The 21,554-nt window shown below is 43.3% G+C and overlaps 1 long non-coding RNA gene across 1 annotated transcript in view; it reads left to right on the plus strand.

The window, feature by feature from the left end:
* Window positions 1–19,081, plus strand: part of LOC123623531 — a 31,252-nt gene extending 12,171 nt beyond the window's left edge. Inside the window, exons 2-3 of the long non-coding RNA XR_006729875.1 lie at window positions 16,966–17,144; window positions 19,063–19,081. This is a non-coding gene — a long non-coding RNA (uncharacterized LOC123623531). The remainder of the gene's footprint in view (window positions 1–16,965; window positions 17,145–19,062) is intronic.
* Window positions 19,082–21,554: the final 2,473 nt, after the last annotated feature.

A 21,554-nucleotide genomic window follows, 5' to 3' on the forward strand; every position in this document is an offset into this window, starting at 1 on the left:
TCTACTATTAATGGATATTCATTGTCTCCTCACTTTTCTGGCCTATTTTGAACAATGCTATTTATGAACATATTTGTGTATGTCCCCTAGGGTTATCCTGGGATGAAACACAAAATGATGCACACCAGGGGAAGGGAAAGTCAATGCGTGCTGCTGGATCATTCAGAATGCGTGTGTGTGCATGCATGTATGTGTGTACATGTGTGTGCGTGTGTGCATGTGTGTGTGTTGGGCAGCGGTGGGGGAACAGGTGTTGTCAGAGAGGATGATGGTGGTGACCGTATCACAGAGGGTCTTGCAGGCCATTCTAAGGAGTTGGAATTCTAGCTTGAAGTAGTCTGGCACCTGCGAGAGTGCTCCAGGCTGGGCGTGTAGACTCAAGGGTCACCAATGTGCAGACAGAATTGAAGTCCTGGCTCTAGACAATCTCCTAGGGACGGTCTCTAGAGAGGGAAGGAAGCAGATTGGTCCATTTGCAGTTAATGCCATGAACATCTCTCGTGAAGACTCAAGTCCACTACACTTTCAGTGTGCTTGGACAGAGAAAGGAGCAGTGATTTTATATTTTCAAATGGGCTTTCTCACCAAAAACACAATTATAAAACTAATAATGGTGATTTCTAACCACACCATGTAGAGATGAAGTAGGAACCAAAATATGTCTTTAAAATGTATAAATATATCTGGAGAATAATAGAAAACCTTAACAGTTATTATCTCTGATTATTAAGCTGCTATTTTGACTTTAAAATATTTAATGAGAATTTCTCACATCATTAATTAGTATTATAAAATTTCCTTTTGAAAGGGTATTTATATTTCAATGTATGAATGAGCCCTCGTTTATTTAAACAATTTTCCTATTGTTAAACAAGTTGTATAAGTAATTTTATAAGGTTATTTTTGATTTTTGTCACAAAATATTGTAAATTGAGTTTTTTAGATCTCTTGCTTTTTCTCTAAGAAAGATTTCTGTAAGTGAAACTTCTGGCCCTGTGGATATAAATGTGAGGACTTTTGCACACATGTTGCGGATGCCACTCCAGAAAGCTGGTCTCAGCTGGACACCCGTCCCAGGCAGGAGCGTGTGGACCTGGACTGGCTGGAGTGGAGAGCTCCACAAGGGTCCTCTCCAGCCAGGACCTGGGTGCCTGGAAAAACCCGGAGGTCTTTCTGTGCCCCTAGCCACTGCTCCGTCTGCCCCGATGTCACTCTGCTCCAGAGAGGGCTTCTGTTTGGTACCTGTGACCTGGTCCTCTGCCTGATTCATGCTTTCACTGCTTACTCATTTGTCTTAGTCCACTGGGGCTGCCACAACAAAACGCCATAGACTGGGTGGCTTGCAAACAACATGCGCTGATGTCTCGCAGTTCTGGAGGCTGGAAGTCAAAGATCAAGGCGCGGCAGATTTGGCGTCCGGTGAGGGCACCTTCTCACTGTGTCCTCATGTGGTGGAAGGAGTGAGGTGGCCCACTGGGGTCCCCCTGACAGAGTCACAAACCCGTTCATGGGCTCCACTTCATGAATAATCACCTCCCAAAGTCTTCACCTCTCGGTACCATCACCTTGGGGGTAAAGATTTCAACATATAAATTTGGGGAGGGACACGAATATTCAGTCTATAGCATCACTCTTTCAACTTGTATTTACCACTTTCGCATTTGGGGTCAGTCAGTGCAGAAGGTGTTGGAAACACAATGGGTCAAACGCAGACATGGTGTAGGGGAAAACTGGATGTTCACCCACATGCTGCATGGGGAAGTGTGCGATCGCCATTGGTCAGGGCCACTGCCAAGGAACTTGCATGTAGATTCTGCATGCCCTGAAGAGGCAGGTGTCTGTGCTGGGGACTTAGGGTAGCTTGAAGCCAGAACTGTGGCTCACTCACCTCTGTAGAGTGGGTGCTCACCTGACGTGTGTGGAATTAGGTTCCTAGTGCTGGGTGGCTCAGTGGAGAAGGTAGCCCAAGCCTTGGGCGGGGGAGGAGAAGAAAGAATCCAAAATGTGAGGAAAGGACAGGTACCAAGAAAGCTCTCAGGGAAAAAATAGGCTCTGGCCTTTTTGGTATTCTCTGCTATTTCTTCTCCTATTTAAACATACTAAAAATTTTTTGAAAAATGCAGAGTGATATGCCACCTTTTTAGAAAGTTCTAGGGTACAGTGAAAATTGAAAATAAAAATATGCTTTGAGAACGCAACACAGTGGATGAGATGTGGATCATGCAGACCCTGAAAATGATTTCCAAATACGCATTGGTCTTGAGATGTTCATGTCTGGATGTCTTCAAAATTTAAAACATATTAGCATGCGTTTCTTCCCCGGGAGAATGACATTTCTTAGAGATATTGTTAAGTGATTTTTCCAGGAATAACCTAGTCTAAGTAGCTCTCAAAATATCTTGTTCAATTGTGGTTTGAGCTTCAATATAATTGTTACAAGGACACTTCTAACTTCAAACTATTTGTCTTGAATCCTTGTCGCTAATCAATGTGTTGCTTGAGTTCACTGGCCCATCACATACACCCAAGAGGCAAAGTTGAAAAGAAACATGACAAATCTTACTAAGAAAAGCTATTTTTTAGTGCTAGATATTAGAAAAAGAGAGAAAGAGAAAAAAATGAAATAGGAATAGCTGTCGGCCCAAATGTGGCAGTCAAGTTGTGGCAGATGGTGCTCGGCAGAAAGTTTTCGTAAGGAATGGACGAAGCTGGCAGGTTGTGGTTTGCAAATCACTGTCTGTTTAACCTTAAGAGCTGTGACTCACCCTCTCATTAGAATAGTAAATTAAGAGGTTCACAGGGACAGCTCAGTTTGGCTTAGTTTAAGTCCCTTCTCAGAAAATGTGAAGATTAAAATGATATAGAAATCAATATTTTTCAGCTACAGAGCATCTCACGTCTGGCACACTTCCTTCCTGCCTCCTTTTGCTCTGGACGTCCCGATTCTATTCCTATAATCCTTAAATCCTCAGCTTACTCCCATCACCATAGAAACACCTGCTGGTGTGATGGTTTTGATCAGTTGCAGGCTCATCTTCTACGGCTTCCACCGGCCAAACTCTTCTCAGCTTCCGCCCCTGCGACTGCAGGGCAGCGGGGGCAGAGGTGGGAGCCGGCTGCGCAAAGCTTTCTCCACTCCCATTATCCCACTGTCTCCTTAGGGAGAAACGCGCCTCTGATGTTTTCTTCTTTTGTGTCTTGGCAAGTGCTTAAGTGCTAACAGGCAGAATCACTTTTGAAATACCTTACATAAATTTGGCCAGATCTCAATCTAAATATCGACCTATCTGCCCACCTTCCCTCTCTCTTTCTGTCTCTCTCTCTCTTCAAAGTAAAGGAGTGTTCTCATTATTATTTTTCAATTTTATTTTACTGTGGCAAAATACCCATAACATAAAATGTGCCATCTTAATCATTTTTAAGTGTACAGCAGTGTTCAGTAGAGTCACATAGTTGTAAAACAGATCTAGAGAACTTTTGATGATACAAAACCAAAACTGTCTATCCATTGAATAATAATTCTCCATCCCCTCCCCACAGACCCTGGCAACCACCATTCTACTTCCTTTTTTTAAATTTATTTTTATTTTTTATATTTATTTTTTTTCCTCTACTTTCTGTCTCTATGATTGTGACTACTCTAGAAGCCTCACATAAGTGGAATCACAAAGTATTTGTCTTCTCCTGACTGGTTTATTTCCCTTAGCGTAATGTGCTCAGCGTCATCCGTGTTGTAGTATATGTCAGAATTTCCTTCCTTTTTAAGGCTGAATAAAATCCCATTGTGTGTATGTATACCACATTTTGATTATCCATTTATCTGGTGATAGACACTTGTGTTGCTTCAACACTTTGGCAATTGAGAATAATGTTATGAACATGGGTGTACAAAAGTTTTTTCAGTTCCTTCTTTCAGTTCTTTTGGATATATACTCAGAAGTTGAACTGCTGGACCATAGCACAATTCTGTTTCTATTTTTTGATGAATCTCAATGTTGTTTTTCCGGTGGCTATATCATTTCACACTCACACCAACAGTGCACAAGGGCTCCAGATATATAATCTGAAAATATTTCTTCTCATCTGCATACTATCTTTTTACTTTGATGATACTGTTTTCTATGTATAAAATTTTTAAAATTTCAAGTCCCATTTGTCTATTTTTATTTTTACTGTCTGTGGTTTTGGTGTCATATCCAAGAAATTCTTCCCAAATCTAATGTCATGAAGGCTTTTCCCTATGTCTTCTGATAACAGTTTTATAGTTTTAGGTCTTACATTTAGGTCTTTGATACATTTTGAGTTAATTTTTACACATGGTATCAGGAAATGGTCCAACTTGATTCTCTTGCATATGGATATCCAGTTTTCTCAGCACCATTTGTTGAAAATACTGTCCTTCCCCCTTTGATCTTGGCACCCTTGTCAAAAATCATTTGACCATATATGTGAGGATTTATTTCTGTCCCTTAATTCTATTCTGTTAGTCTTTACATTTCTCTTTATGCCAATGACACACAGTTTTGATAACTGTAGCTTTGTAGTAAGTTTTAAGATCAGGAGGTGTGAGTCCTCTAGCTATATTCTTCTTTTCCACAATTGTTTTAGCTATCCAGGGTTCCTTGAAATTCAATATGAATTTTAGGATTTTTTTTTCTATAAAAAATGTCATTGAGATTTTGATAGGATTGCATTAAATCTGTAGATAACTTTGAGTAGTATTGATAGCTTTACAATATTAAATCTTCTAATCCATGAACATGGAATGTATTTCCATTTATTTATATTCTTTCAAATTTATTTCAGAAATATTCTATAATTTTGATTGTGCCAGTCTTTTACCTCCTTGGTTAAATTAATTTCTAAGTATTTTCTTCTTTTTGATGTTATCATGAATGAAAATGTTTTATGATATTTTTTTCAGATTGTTCATTTTTAGAATATATAAATTCAACTAATTTTTGCATCTTGATTTTATATCTTACTACTTTGTTGATTTCACTTATTATCTCTAACAGATTCCCTTTCCCCTCCCATGGAATTGTTAGGGCTTTCCACAGATAAGATCATATCATCTGTGTAAAGAGATTATTTTACCTTTTTTTCTTTTCAATTTGTATGCCTTTTATTTATTTTTCTTGCCTAATTGCTTGCCTAGCACTTCCAGTTCTATGTTGAGCAGAAGTGGTAGAACTGGACATTCTTTTCTTGTTCTCAATCTTAGAGGAAAAGATTTTCAGATATTTTTTTGGGGGGGTTTCATAGATGGCTTTTATTATGCTGAGGTAGGTTCTTTCTATCTGTAGTTTGTTGAGTGTTTTTATTATGAAAGGGTGTTAAATTTTGTCAAATGCTTTTTCTGCATCGAGATAATCATACGTTTTCTTTTCTTGATTTTGTAAATGTGCTGTATGACTTGTTACCTTGATTGATTTTTGTGTGAGGAAACATCTTCTCATTCCAGGACTAAAGTCCTACCTGATCATGATGTATAATCCTTTACATATGCTGCTGAATTCAGTCAGCTAGTGTTTTGCAGTGCAAATGTTGTCAGGGGGGAGACAGACTCCTGGTGCTTCCTGCTCTGCCATTGTCCCCTCCTTATTCTTACATCTCTTACTTTGCAGTTTCTGCTGTCCTAAGAATACCTCTGGGTATAGAGAAAATAATCAAGGTTGAGGCAGAATTTTTTTTAATGGTTTTAGCCAAGACCTTTGTGAATGTGCACATTCTTGTGTGTTGCATCAAGGGTAATTGTAGGATGTAGAGATGGGGAGGTAGGGGTTCCACTATTTAATCTCAGCTCCAGTTCCTAGAAATATATAATATGTATTTCTGAAAATTCTGAAATATATTCAACAAGTCTGAAATATGTGCAGATTAAACATAAATATCAAAGGAGAAAGGAAAACTACATAGAAGCAATGACTACGTGTGGTCATTAAATTGATTTCGTCATATTAAAGATTAGATTTTTTCCTCCCATGTAATTAAACATCACAGCTAAAGCTATTTAAAAGGCATAATGGTCTCAGTAAAAAATTTGTTTCTTAATGTAGTTCTATCCACATGCTAACAAAACAAAGACAAAAACAAAACCAAAACAAAACAAAAAGCCCACAGGATTTTGTTGATGTTTCTAGTATTAGCTCTTGATTTTCAGACTGGGTGGGGCGATACTATGAATTTATTACCAAGTTCCCTGGTTAAATTAGAAAATAAATACCATTTCCTACAAGCCAACATGTTTGGAGATGCATTTCTATTGTGATTCAGTTTGTACCTATTTGTGTGACTTGAGAAGCACAAATTTATCAATTTACCATGAGTTGTTTCTATTTACCCCAAAATGTCTTTCCAACCAAACTGCCCAAAATTCCCATCATTAGCATCACCATGGTGGGTCACAATAATTTATGTAGTTGATAGATATTAAAACACAAATATTAATCAAGATGGAAGACTCCATTAACTAGTTATATGGAACTTGATTCGTTTATCAGGTTAGAGATGAGTGAGCAGGATGCGAGGAAATGAAAAACATCTTTGCTTCTCCAGGGAGGAACAGAGAGGAAAAGGTCGTTTCAGGGCACCAGAGGGCCTGCACGAGACGGGCGTGTGTGCACGCGTGTGGGCCAATGGCAGTGGGCTGCCACGCTATCCCAATCCCACAGGTTTTCATTTTTCTTAAGAACCAGACTCATCCATTACTTCCACTCCCTGGGTGTTTGTGGGGCACGGGGGTGAGTCCAGATTTTAGTAACCCGGTGTGTGTTTGTAACCCTTTACACGGGCTCTACGGGGCAGGCAAATTTTTCCAATAGTCCTGAATTTTTTTTTTTTTGTCTTCAGAGACATGAACTTAACCTGATTTTTATTCCTGGGTCTTAAAGGAAACCCTATCAGTATCTCGAGGAGAACTGCACACACTGAGTCAGCATCCCATACCCGGAAAGGCCCAGCTGGGTGATGCTCCTTCAGAGGGATCAGTCACAAAACCAATCTAGAGGTTGTGAAGCAGATCTGCGCTGGGGCTTCCTGCTGACACAGATTGTGGCAATCACCTGTATTGACCACATGGAATTATTCACATCTTGTTCTCTCAGTGGAAGTTGATGGATACCGACCCTCGAGACCTCCCAGAGATCCTGCTGCTTCCCAAACAGGATCCCTTCCTGAGCCCACTCAGCTAAGGAGGCGCTAAATGAAAAGGCTGACGGTTGAAGCTAACACCACAAACTGAATTTCAAACACCTAATAAGATCCTGAAAATTACCTCAAGCTTTCAAATGTCACATACTGTAAAAATACAAATTAGGCCGCAAATGCAGCCCAGCCACGATTAACACCGAGATACGTCCAAATAATCGGGTTCTCCTCTGCGGAGTCTACTGATGGAGATTATTACAAGCTATCGTTCACTAATCGTTACGTGACAGCTATTTCTGTCACTTTGATCTGCTCGGCCCTGGCAGTTCTGTCACTGCTGCTCACGTGCTCTGAGAAGGGGATGTTTTCCCCACACAGAGGGAGCCCTTCCCGGACCTCTGACTGATGTCACCCTTTGCTGGTCACCGTCACCTGCACCCAGCTGGCCTTCCCCGTACATCAAGGAGCAGGGAAAATAAAACTGGATGGCTTTCACTTCCAATCACGTCTTGTCTAACCTCGCCCCGGCCAAGGCGTTATCAGGAAATAATGGATTTTTATCTGTGAAAGTGAAATAGGAGCTTTGAGATTTTCAAATTTAAAAATGTTCTCCTGCATTTTATGTGGTAAGGGGAAGGCTTTCTTTGATGGAAAGAGGAAAGTTTCATTTTATTCTCATGTAAAAGAGTTCTTTCAAGATAGAAAATCCAGTTAGTTTTTATCCTAAGAAGGCGGCGCTCACCGTGCATGGGGGTTTTGTAAGAAAAGTTGGATGTACAGTCCTAAATGTGTGGTTTTGGAAGGATGGGGGCCATGGCACCCCTTTCCCATGCAGAGCACCTGGGTCCCTTGCAGAGGCACCCCAGAATTTTCTGTGTGGACTGCACTCAGCAGGAGGTGTGGTTCTCAACCCCGAGCTCTGCCTGTTTTAACACCATGTCCTCGGCTCTCACTGATGGTCCCTGGGGAAGCGCAAACATCTTTAAATATGGATGTCTCTTTTTCTGATTTTTTTTCTTACAACAACTGTCCCCCAAGATTAACCCTTTTCTATGGCTCTAAACTCACTCCATGCAGAGCGACTGCTCCTCGGTTAGTGGCCAGTCCTGGTTCTCACAGTTCAGGGACGTAGCACACTGCACTTCCTGCGGACTCTTACCTAGGGAGCCGCTGGAGCCGTGGCAATGAGGCTAGAATCTCTCAGGGTGTCGTCCATGGCTCCCCCTGCAGGTAACTAATCAAACCCAGACTTACTAACTTGGCCTTCCAAATCCTCGAGGCTCACACTCAAGCTGCCCCTCCGGACATGCCCGGTGTGCCAGCCACTCTGAACACCTGGACTTCCTGCCTTCCTGTTGCTGAAGTTCTAACCCTCTGCGGGGACAGCCGTGTGTGCAACCCCCACACTTCAAAGTTTACCTGTCGCTCGAGCCACAACCAGATATCTCAGGATCTCAGCAATATCCTGATTTTTCTTGTTCGCACAGCACAGCTTGCCTGTTAGGCAGACAGTAGATGTTTCCTTGCACATCTCCTCGAGAACAGAGACCACAGCTTGGGTCACGTGTCCTCCAGGGCCTGCTTGCTGCCTTGTAACTGGTAACTGTCAAATGCTATTTTGAGTATGATTCATTATTTACAATTGGGAGAATACAAAAAAACTAAAGGCAAAAATATCACACTATCACCAATTATTCCATCACCTTTATATAACCGTGAGAGCCACTGTTAATTATTTGGTTTATATTCCTCCCACCTTTTGGTGGCACATACATGAATATATTAATATTTTACTATATTAGAGATAACTAAGTATATTATGTACTGTTTTTCAGGGATTATTATGCTGGCTTTATAAAATTTGGAAAATACATTAAAACCTATAAAAGAAAATTCAAATTAAGCAGAATTGTACTTATCAGAAAAGAAGCCTCTCAGTGTTTCCGTGTAGCTCTTTCACCCATAATACCACGTAGTGGTAGTATCGACACGAATGTAAAAGCTAACACGGAGAAAGGGACAAACCTGGAACAGCAGAGGCATGAGAAGAGGCTTGATACCAGAGAATATCTTCTGCTACAACATGTATTAGATTTTCTCCAGTTGAAAATGTGACTTAGCCAGTAGAGTGTAAATTTTAAACATACAGAACGATTATGCGATTTCTTTGCCAAGGAGAGCAGCGGGTAAGATGTTCTTTGCGTATCCATGTTGGTGTGGAGAGACACTGTTGCCATGACTTTGCACCTCTGAGTCACTAATTTTCCCAGTGAAGTGATACAGTGGGGTCAGTAACTTAGCCATAGTTATAAAATGCTGCAAGGAAACAGTACTAGCCATAGTTTCAGGTGAGCTTGAAACATGGCAAGACCACCAGTACCACCAGGTTAAGAAAGGTGAATTCACTTTTCTTAGAATCCAGCAGGCAGCAGCGGCAGAGGAGCAGGTCTCTCGAAGCCATGCAGGGACCTCAGGCCACCAAGGCCCCTGAAAGCCCAGAACTCCTGGAGTGCTGACTGCATGCCCCGCACTCATACTACCTGCAGAACCTCCACCTGTAAAGTATCACCCATTTTGGGGGGTGCCCAAAATATATGTTCATGAAGGATATGCAGATGGAATATTCCTGCAATTTTACATGTCTGGGAATAATATTCTGTTTCATTCATTTTGAAATATGTTTTGATTGGATTGTGCAATTCTTAGGTCTCCAACATATCTTTCTGATGATATGCTATTTCATTGCTCCTTGCATTTAGTATTGCAGAGAAGTTTAAGTTAGCTTGCTTTTACTCCTTTCATAAAAATCTCTGAAAAAGCTGTTGCTGTAGAGTGCTCATTTATGGTTGCAGGAACAAGAAATACGTGTTTTTTTAGAAAGATAAGTCATAAGTTTACGCAGATACAGCTGACTCACACTGAAGGTTAGAAGGCTTTCCTCTGACTTCTTTGACTTGGTATTGTAACTTTTTTCTCTTAACATGAAAATTTCCTTCCTAATGGCATTAACATAATTACTCATTTGCTTATCCGAAGAGTTTTTAAATAACATTCAAACTAGTCTCCAAATAATGTTACTATTGGTACTGCCGGTCAGGATACTGAATGAACCTCATAAATTCTTTGTGGTTCTTTTTGTGCTGTTATCACGCCAGGGATGTGCAGTTAGAATACTGCCTTGTAAAGTCATGGCAGTGCCTCTCTTCGAGGTTAAACTTACTACCTGAAATACATCACTCAATTGTTTCAATCTGTGTTCAATTTTTTAAGATATTGCTTAAGCATATTTTTCCTTTATTTGATTTAATTTGATTTTTTAAAATCCAGTAACATTTTTACATGTTTCCATATTCAATATTATAAACCAAGATAAATCTAGTTTCCTTCCCATTCTTACCTTCCCTCCCCGAGAGGCCACCCTTTTAAGTTAATTTCTAGGGTTTTTTTTTTTTTCTGATTATTGCTTCTTTTGTAAAGAAGTTTAAATACTTTGTGGCAAACAGCAAGAGCTCAGTGATGGTTAGTTGCTCTCACTCCCTTACTTATTGTACAGATGAGGCCACAGAGGCCCGGGAAGGTGGAGTCATTGTCCCAGAGACCTGTGGTGGTCCAGCCAGTGCCCAGGTGGTGCCCTGCTTCCGGATCCCACATCCAGGCCTTCCCGCGGATGCAAGTCTCTGCTCCCCTGCCGGGCAGGTGTTGTTGACTCTCTTGTTCCTGGTGGCCGCGGGCCCAAGCTTGCCGAGTGTGAGTGACGCCAGGGTCTCTCTGATCACAGTAATCCACTATTTCCTCTTTCGGTTCACATGCAAACCTACATGATTTCTATGACAAGTGGTGAGCGGGTGAACATTTCTTGTAACATTCTATTTCACATATATTTGATATGTAGGAATAGAGAGTGGAAATTGCTCTGAACTAAGTTCAAGCCTGAAAATTGGTCATTTTTGACAGTTGAGTTAACTTCAGCTCACCGCTTTGGTTAATAAATCGTCTTCAGCTCTTGACAGACAGGAGAAAGCCGCCGTTGTAACCGCATAACCACCTTTGGTAATTGCGTTTTCCTACTTGCTGTAACTCTGCTCTCCCTGGCCCGCGAAGAAAAGATAATACGTGATATTGCTTTTCCCATCTTTCTGCAGGGCAAGGTGACCTTTTATGACATGATCTCCAAATTAATTTCATAGTCAGATGGCAGAGTCACAAAGGCTTTTTATCTCTATCTCTTCCTTTGTTTTTTCCTGTTTTATTCCCTTCTCTCTTTCTTGAAATTAAGGTACAACAGTAGTCCATGTTTGTAACTAATAAATGGCATTTTTCTGCAAAATATTCTAACCCACTCAGTTGTACCCGAGGAAATTTAGCACTAGAGTCTTACAGTGTATTTCCAGCACATGTGAATTTTAAAGAGTAAGTATAAAAATGGTTCCACTGGTCTGATGTTGCAGCTCAATCACACACACAGAGCTCGCTCCACGTCTGGGTCCTTCCTCTCTGTCATCCTCGTCTTCCTCACGGCCAGCCCACCCTGAGAGGCCTGCCTTCTAATTATGTCTCCAAACGCTGTAACATCTGCATTGATTATTCTCCTATTGCCACTTCTTTCAGTCCTCTGTTTCACTTTGCCCTCTCCCCACCCCATGATTCTAACTTTAACTAATTTGAGAGTATGGACTTGGATTTATGTAGGGTTTTTTTTTTTTTTTTGGTCTGTTTTTCCTTGGGAAGTCATCACCTACCTTTTGTTGTTATTTTCTCATTCTCCATTTTATGTATTTCCATTTATTTTTTATAGTGTTCATAGATCCCATGATAGCTCCTTTCTGGTTATCCTAGGAAGGGACGTTGTTACTTCTGCTCTTGGCTTAGGCATCCTGTTGTTTGCAGGAGGCGCGAGTCGCACGAGGTGTGCGTGGGGACTGTAGGAGTGCCGACGGGGCATTTCTCTCGCAGCGCTGGGCCCACCAGGTCCCCACGTGTCTGTCCCACCAGTCCTAAGTGCCGTGAGTGCCGTGTCTAACAGGAGATCACCGCTTTCCGTGTAAACAGCGACTACGCCGACGTGGCCACCACGCCACCTCCCACATGGGTCATTCCAGCAGTCTCCAGCCCGTCTTCCATTCCTCTCTGCCTGCTTCAGGCAGCACGATTCTTCCTAACGTAGGCCAGAACACACTGCCCTTGGGCCCAAAATCTTTTAAAAATTTCTACTGTTCCAAGGATCCAGTCCAAACCCTTCAATGTGGCCTGGAAGGCTCTTCTTTTTTTTTTTTTTTTTTTTTTTTGAGATTGAGACAGAGTCTCACTCTGTCCCCCCAGGCTAGCGTACCATGGAGTCAGCCGAGCTCACAGCAACCTCAAACTATTGGGCTCAAGCGAGCCTCCTGCCTCAGCCTCCCGAGTAGCTGGGACTACAGGCCTGTGCCACCATGCCCGGCTAATTTTTTCTATTTTTAGTTGCCCAGCTGATTTCTTTCTAGAATTTAGTAGAGACGGGGTCTCACTCTTGCTCAGGCAGGTCTCGAACTCCTGACCTTGAGTGATCCTCCCGCCGCAGCCTCCCAGAGTGCTAGGATTACAGGCGTGAGCCACCACACCCGGCCCCAGGAAGGCTCTTTTTGGTTCTTGCACCGCTGATTTCTCCAGAGTCATCCACACATCTCCTGTCATCTCATAAAACACCCCACGCCTCTCTGTGCCAGGTGAAGCTCTCTCTGTTCCTCAAAGGTCCCGGGCTTGCTCGGGCTTCCGGGCCTTTGCACATTCTGTTCTCATTGTCTGGAAATGTTTCCCCCACACAGTCTTTCCCTCCTGCTCCTCCTGAGACCAGCTGCTGCCTCTCTGGCAAGGTTCATCTGACCCAAATCAACATCTCTCCTGCATGATCCTGCCTCCCCTTTACTGAATCTAACAGGTTATAGAGTTAGAACTTGCTTGATGTTGGTCTTTTATATTAGAAAAGCTTGGTGAGGGCTGGGTGTGTATCTGTCTTTTTCTCTGCACCAAATACTCAGTCATAACAAACACAGGCTGACTCTGTCACAGACGGATGTGGACAGTAGCAAGAGGTGACCTGAGTAGCCAAGCAGGGGCCGGATCACAGAAGCCCTGCGTGTCGTGTAGTAGATTTTTAGGTTTTATTCTACACAGGATGCCACTGAGAGCTTGAAGCAGAAGAATAACATGAGCGGGTTTTCATTCTATGAAGGTCTTTCCAGCATCCTTGTTAAGAAATACATTTGAGGAAAATGAAGTCCTGGGGAGACCCGTGAACAGAGCACCATGATGCTGTCCCCGTGGAGGGTGCGGCTCTGGGGTGCACAGTGAGCACAGGGAGCTGAGAGGTGTCAGGGAGCAGGATCCAGAGAGCCTGACCATCAGCAGGATGCAGGGACTGAGGTGGGGGAGAATCTGCAGGCCTCTCTGCCCCCCAGCGTGGGGGCTGCAGGGAGAGACGTTGTGCACCGAGACATGGAAAGTGGGTGGGGAGGGGACACCTGGGGTGCGGCAGCCTCAGGAGGGGCTGTGAAGTCTCGGGGCTGGTGTGGGTGGGGAGGGTCCCAAGGAGGAAGGACGTGCTGGGGAGGTGGGGAGCAGCGGAGGCAGAGGATGTGAATGGGTTGGATTCCTGGCCCCACCTCCCACCAGCCGTGTGCCCCCTGCACAATGATTGACCGCCGCAAGCCTCGGTTACTTCTTCTGCGTGACGGGCATAATAACAATAACAACAACAACAACAATAATAATACCACCTCATCCACAGGAAAGATTACTGATAGAAACAGCGACACGTGCAAAGGCTTTGGCCATGTCTGTTGACAATCAGTGCTCAGGAAAGCTAATGACTGTGAACTGACGCTGAAGATACACGTTCAGGGTCACCTGTGGAGGGGTGACAGCTGTAGCAATGGGAGTGGGTGAGAAAACTTAGCCAAGGTGTGAGAATAAGAGCACTGACGAGAATTCCATGGGACGATAACATGTAAGGGCGAGTGCGAGAGAGAGGTCGACAAGGGAGACTGATCGTAGTTCTCAGTAGCACAGAGACAACCTGGAGACCCTGGGATGGAACCGCCGGGGGCAGAGGGTCTGAGCTGCAGAGAAGCTCCTGGGATGGAGGCAGGAGGGGAAGACGGAAAGACAGCCCAGGGTTCAGGATTCAGCAGCGTGGAGGCGAATTTGATAGGAGCAGGAAGACGGAAGAATTGGATGGGCCAGACTTTAGATACAATGATGGAGAACAAAGGGTACATTTACCAGATGGGGGTTTTGGGGTGATCTCAAGGTCTCTTCTGTAGCCTGGGGGTTGCAGGGCTGCTTGGCAAAGCCCCACCAGCCAAAAAACGACATGCTTTTAGATTTTCCCATCTTTACTGGGTGGCTACACCTTCACTTTGAAACAGCCTGCTTGCAGTCTATAATGTCACCATGAACTCGTGCGGCCGTTTTCCTGCTATTTGTTTTGTGGAAATAAGCTTTCCCATTACGTGTCAGCCTCATTTCTCTCCTGTGGACTGATGCTGTCCGAGTAGTTAGTCAGGGTGGAAAAAGACACACACGTGAAGGTGTTTGCTGTGAAGGTCTACAAGTGGGCGTCTGGGAATTCTTTCAAACGCCCAAATCAATGTTTAATAACCAATTTAATAAGAGCTATATTGAGATTCTACATGTTTTATCTTATAGTTATACTTTGCATGGCTTTAAGGGAGCTAAAATGATTTATTTAGTCAATAACTATACTTTGAAACACTGGTCTTTCATATAAAATAAATTGATTGGACTGATAAAAACTGTCATTTTTTTTGAAAACTTAAAATATCTCCCTTTTTCTAATCATTTCCACTTGGACAATAAGCTCAAGTTTTTTAAAAAATGAAATTTTAGAGAAAATACGATTGTAGCTTATGACAATTAAAGATATAAGGAACAGCACACTGGATTATCGGGGAAAAGTTACTCATTCAAGCTGAAATCTGCCAGTTATCAGCTGTTTATTAAAGTTGCATTAACTTCTCTGAATCTCCTTTTTCCTCTCTCATGAAATAAGTAGGTTTAATTAGATGCTATTTAAGACCCCTTCTGGTGCCCTGCTGTATTTCTAGAAAAATAAACAGCAATGTGGTTTGAATTTACAAAACTAGCTCACTAAATTTGGGGTTGTGAAACTTAGAAGACACCTTATTAAGTGTGAATGATGTGAATTTAAGACCCAAAATGGTAGTACTATTTTGCAAAATGAGTAACAACCTTGGGAAACTCATTATTTCCACACATGATCATATTTTCTCCCTCTTTCCTGGGGTACCTACTAGTGTGATAGTAAAATAAAAATAAAAAGCTCAAATTCACAAGGACAGAGCAAACGCAAGAAGAGAGGTCATGGTAATAAATCTCAGCTCTGCTGGTGGAGAGGAGGGAACTGTGTCTGCAAAGAGGAGAAAGCCAAACCCCAAGCTGCTGCGTGGTGGGGTGTTGAAAACAACGGAGGGGCCCGTGCTGTCTGGGAGGTGGCGAGGCAGACGGAGACGGGAAGGTTACGCTCTGGAGAAACTGAACAGAGATGCTCAGAGTCCCTGGGACAGGGGTGGGAGGAGGCATGAAAACTTGTGCAGCGGATTGGGCCTCCAGCCGCCTTCCCTACCGTAAGCCTCAGTTTCCTCTTCTACATCATGGGTGAAATATCAGTGCCTCATCCACAGGGATTATGGATTAAAGGGGATGATATGTACAAAGGATTCAGCCACGTCTGGCAATAGTAAGTGATCAAAAAGGCCAAGTACTATTAATATCAACTGATGCTGGAGCTATTTATCCAGCACGATTCAGCAGTCAAGCAAACGTTTCTCAAGGAGGAGACTGTAGAGATTCTCCTCTGTAGAAAGCTTGGAATGGCCCCAGGGAGACATTCCAGTACTATCTGTCGAAATGCCCCAACCTGCTCACACTCATCAACTTATCTACAAAGCCCAGAAGTTCAAAAAGCTGTGCCACATACACAGCCCATCTGACCAAGGGTTAGTAGTGAACAGACAGCCAAAGGTGACCAGACATGAAAAGACTATTTCAAACATGGAAGGGAAAGCCCAAATTAAACAGAGAAAGTAACCCACAGGACACAGAGATTATAGAGGGAGAAGAGAACCCCAAAATTTTTATGCTTAGAGAAATGAGATGAACAAGATGCTATAAAATAAAAGAACAATTAGAACATATGAAATATCTCTTTGGCATTTAAAATATGATAGAGAAAATAAAAGGAAATCAGTGTAAAAGATGGAAGATAAAAACAAGGATATCTCTCATACTGTAAATAAGGGAGATAAAAAGTAGAAAATTAGAGGAGCAGTGCAGAAATTCAAATTCTAACTAATGGTAATTCCAGAAAAAGCGAAACAAGAAAAGGGATAGAAAGGAAATGATTAAAGTTTAATACAAGAACTCAGTGTCAAGAACCTGAGTCTTCAAACCTGAAAGGGCCCAGTGGGTACTCAGCACACTGGAAGAAAAAGAGACCAACTAATTATAAATAATTATAAAATTTTAGAGCTTCATTGATAAACAGAATATCCTCAAAGCTTCTAGGGAGACTTTAGTGTTGGAGAATAGCCCACACAAATGCTTAGAAATCAGCATGGAATTGGACATCCCAGAATTAATTTTGGATTCTATAAACGAAGGACTTTTAACCAAGAATTCTATACCCACATAACTATCATTATGTGATATAGCATGAGAAATGGATAAAGGTATTTTAAAGTTGCCAAGACGTACTTTCATTCACTTTTTCTTATGAAGCTGCTGAATCATTTGTTTCAGAAATAATACACATTGATCCATGGAAAACTTGGAAAGAATGGCCCTTACTCAGGAGGGCAGCAGCAGCCACTCCCGGGATAAGAGCCGTCTGGCACCTGCAAGTCCCAGCTGGAGAGAAGGAAGAAACCACATGGAATCGATCAATTATCTGATATACCTGAGTATTCTGGAAAATATTGGTAAGCATGGGCTACTCTGATGGGAAAAGAATAACAGGTGTATAGAAGACTCAGTGAATAAAAATTAGGAGGCAATTATTAACTTTGGGAAGAACAAGCATTGTAAGAATTCAAATATAATCATAAGTCACCACTGGTGCTGCAAGTATCACCACTCACATGACTAAAGTAATGTAAACACGGCCTACTGTTTTAAGCAAAGGTTGTCACATAATTGTAGGGAAAATAGAAAAGGAGAGTGTGAGTGTAAAAGATCCACATTTTCGTGTACCATTAGAAGAATCAGTCAATAATCATTAAATTGGAAAATCAAGAAATAACGGTGTAAGTGTCTTATGTAAAATTAATGAGGACGGGTGCGGTGGCTCACGCCTGTGGCATGGGAGGCCGTGTGCAACCCCTTAAGTCACGACATACACGCGGTGGTGCCATCTACATGGTGCTTGGCGGACCCTCCCCTGCAGGGAAGACACTTGTGACACCGTTACATTGTCAGAGCCTCCGCCTACATCCAGCTGCCACTACTGTTGTCTCTGCCTCCAAGGGTTCTCAGTGACAGTGGCATTTATTAGCCAACAGGATGCTGCTCCTTTTTCTTTTGAAGAAAGATTCAGCATTATCATTTGCATAGCTTGTGTCAGAGTGTCTATATATAATATATGAATACTGATATATAAAATTGAATGGATGACACTTTGACACATAACTATGTGTGTATCTCCTACATTTATGATGTATGTGTCTATATTATATACATTACATACACACATACATATGGAATACATGCACATACTGCTCTCATCAATTTTTAAATTGTTTTTAGGAACATGTTCACAGACAAATTATCACACTAATCATTAACTTGCTTTTCATTTAATTATGATTAAATTAATTCATATGGCAAAAGGCAGCTTTAAATGGGTTAGGATTGCAATTGAAGACACTTCAAAAGGCAATACAGAAAATATATTCTCAAAAATATTTCTTTCCGGCCCATGTATTTTCTTGTCTATGGGGATCTCTGACCCCCCACAAGCCAGGTCACCCCCATTAACCTTACCGTGTTGCATGGCAACCACATTATGCACAGGGCCATTTTTGAAGCCAGCTGTGTACTACAGTGGACTTTCAATTGGGCGTCTTCTTTCCTTATCTATGTGACCACATTTACCGAGTTTCCTTACAAGGCGGCAGGGCGAGATGAGAGGCGGGGGTACAACAGTGACACATTTCATTGCTGCTTAATGGCCTCATGGAGAAGTTCCTCTCAAGGAAGTATCTTCACAGCTGGCTAAAATGCAGACGTGGGCTGCGATGAGGATTTTCATTATTGTTGCCATTTTTGAGATCCACTGTCACTTTTTAAGATGACTTATTATAAGAAACATCTATTTTACATTTGGAGAGGCTGATAAATTGTGTGTAAGTCAAGTTTCTGTCAACTGACTTACTTTAAATTTCTATGGAAACCTTGCTCTTTGAAGTGCAGACTTCTTTAAAATGACCTGTCATTAAATACAGACCTCACCCTTTGTTACAGATTTGTTTGGTTTAGATATGCACATGTCAAAAAGATGGAACCAAGTACTGTTAGTTTATTCTGACCTATCTTACAAAATTAGCTTTAAAATGTGGTTTGATAAGATTGCAGGACCCACTGGGAGGGCCAGAGAAGCTGGACCCTGCTCTGCCCGCCCCTCTCTGACAGCGACTGCCACTGAGGCAGAGGTACGAGGGTGGGGGCTGGGCCGTTGGACCACCACGCTAACCCCCGCTCGCTCTCCTGCAATTCACTTTAATGCTCACCACCACCAACCCGCCTCCCTCCTGTTTTGAATTTGTTTTCCAATAAAGAAAAGGCATAAAGAGACTCCTCTAATGGCTCTGATTTGCTAATAATGGGTTTTGTTCGAAACAGAAATTGGCCCTGCAGAGGGGGCGACCCCTTTCCTTCTCCTGCCAGCGCGCCGCGGTGCGGCAGTGGCCCCATTTGTTCCCCGGCTCACTTCACCGGGAAAGGTAATTACAGTTAAAATTAAACTCTATGGACTGTGTCCCTCTGCCTTTCTGCCGCGCGGTGCCGGGGAGGCTGGTTCCTGTATGTTCACCTCTTGTTTAGAAGATTCATGTTTATCTAATGTGAAGTCAATATTATTGTCGGGGAAAGAGTTAGGGTTGCTAACGATCTATCAGGGGTGCGCCTCCGCGGCCCCGGCCACGCTCCGCTGGCTCAGAAACCACTTAGCGGCTCTCAAGGCCCATCTCCGTTCACCCACCATTTATCTCATCTGAAAATGTTCAACCGTGGGATATTCCACAGCGTTTAAGAATGGTAGAGCTGAAACACTGTCAAGAGAGGACTGAAGTGACAGGAGGGGGCCGGAACCAGCAGCGCCACCATCCTGTGCCCAGGCCCAGGCCTTGCCTCTGGCCAGTCGTGGGTTTGGGAATCGCCACCGTGGGGTGGGGGCCGGGGGCGGCCGGCAGGAGGGGTCCCCGCCACGGGCCGAGAGGCGGTTTGCACTTTGCAGAACCGAGACAGGTACTGCGGTGCAGTCCATGTTGCACAGCGGCGCGGTGCTGAGGCAGAGTCCAGGGGACTCGGTCAAAACTTTTTATATACGGTATTAGTCAAGTTTCTCCAGGAAAACAGAACCAAGAGGAAATTACATATGCATTAATATATATGTGCTTATATAGTATATGTATGACTTATATTTATATAATTTATATGTTCATACATTAATATATGCTTTTATATACACACATATACGGCTTATAATAAATTTATTATAATGATTGGCCCCCACAATGAGCCTCCCCCCCCACCCCCCCACCCCCCGGTCTGCAGCAGAAAGGCTGGAGCCCCAGGAAGAGCAGGTGATCCCGGTTGGGTGCAGGCAGGAAACCCCCATGTCCAGCTCTAAGACCGGCAGGCACATAGATTCTGCCCGCTCTAGGCAGGGTCAGCCTTTTATCCTGCCCAGTCTCTGGCTGACGGGACGAGGTCCCCACACCAGGGAGGGGCTCCGCCGCTCTCTGGCCACGGGTGCAGATGTGCAGCCCATCCAGAAACGCCCGCAGACACACCCAGAACATGCTCAACCAGACGTCTGGGCACTCTGGGCCCTGGGCACAAAGTTTGCACATACTATTCATCATTACAAATATATATATGTGTGCACAGAACGAGAACTTCTTATATATTATACATATAGTTATGTTTGTTTATTTTTAGACTATAAGAATATGCATATGTTCTTATAGCTCCAAAATGGATGAGAGAAAGTCTCCATGTCTCACCCCCCCCCCACTAATGTTTAATAAGAACGAGCAGGTTAGGCCTTTCCCTCGGCAATTCCGCCTATTTCAAAGCAGTTAGGAGCCTCCCCTCCCTTCTCCATCGGATCTTGCGAGCAGTCAAGAAGCAAGATTATCAGTTGGTTTTTCATGTTATTTCCCTGCCTCTTTCCCCTGTGCGGAAACCTGTGAATACCCAGTGAAAAGTTTAAAAATCATGAATACGAAGAAATGTCAAGATGCTAAGCATCCTCGTTTGGAATTACGACTGCGGTGGCAGAGTTAGAGAAGAGCTGATTTAAGATGGATTTTGGAGGCGTAACTCAGAACCAGCTGATGGCTTTGAAGGAGAGAAACGGAGCAGCGGTTTTAGATGTGAATGGCATGCATAACACGCTAATGTCCTAAAGGGTCATGACTTAGAGAAATGGGCTTGGGCCTGGGGTGGCTTAGCCCGCGCTTCACTGTACACATTCCTGGAGACACCGTCGCTGTGCTAAGCAGATCCGGAGTTCAGAGAAAGCCCCATCCAGAGATACATGTTTGAAATAATCGACAGGCGGATGATGCTCAAAGCCACGAGAGCTGGAGAGAATTTAGCCAGAAAAGGCCGAAAGCCCCCACCTGAACTCTGACACCTGAAGCTGGAGGGTAGCAGACCCACCTGCAAAGGAGGCTGAGGACACAACCCTGCTCCGCCAGGCCCCAGAGGACTCTGTCATCCCCTCTCCAGAGGGTTTGTGCCAGGGCTGAGGAACAGCATGTGGGATGGGGCCACCACTCGCCTGCCCCCCCGGGGTGTGGGGCAGCCCCTTTCACTCATCCTAGCCCGAAAGTAACTCCCCTCTGCGCCATCCTGCCTTCCACTTCCCACACAAACATGGACAACACCATCTTCCAAGGCACAGCAGCCTGTGAGCTCCCATTTCCCAGGAACAGGGACCCTGCTTTATGGCCGATTGCCAGTTGGTGTCCTGAGGCTCCCGTGTGCTGGGAGAAGTTATCTGATATTGATTTCTCTGGATGGTTAATTAATCTCACTCCCTCCTCGAGGGATCCAATATCCCATCTCTTTTCTAACTAGTGTTTGTTTCCCATGAACCTGTGGGG

The sequence above is a fragment of the Lemur catta genome, chromosome 18, assembly GCF_020740605.2.
Source record: "Lemur catta isolate mLemCat1 chromosome 18, mLemCat1.pri, whole genome shotgun sequence".
Lineage (NCBI taxonomy): Eukaryota > Metazoa > Chordata > Mammalia > Primates > Lemuridae > Lemur > Lemur catta.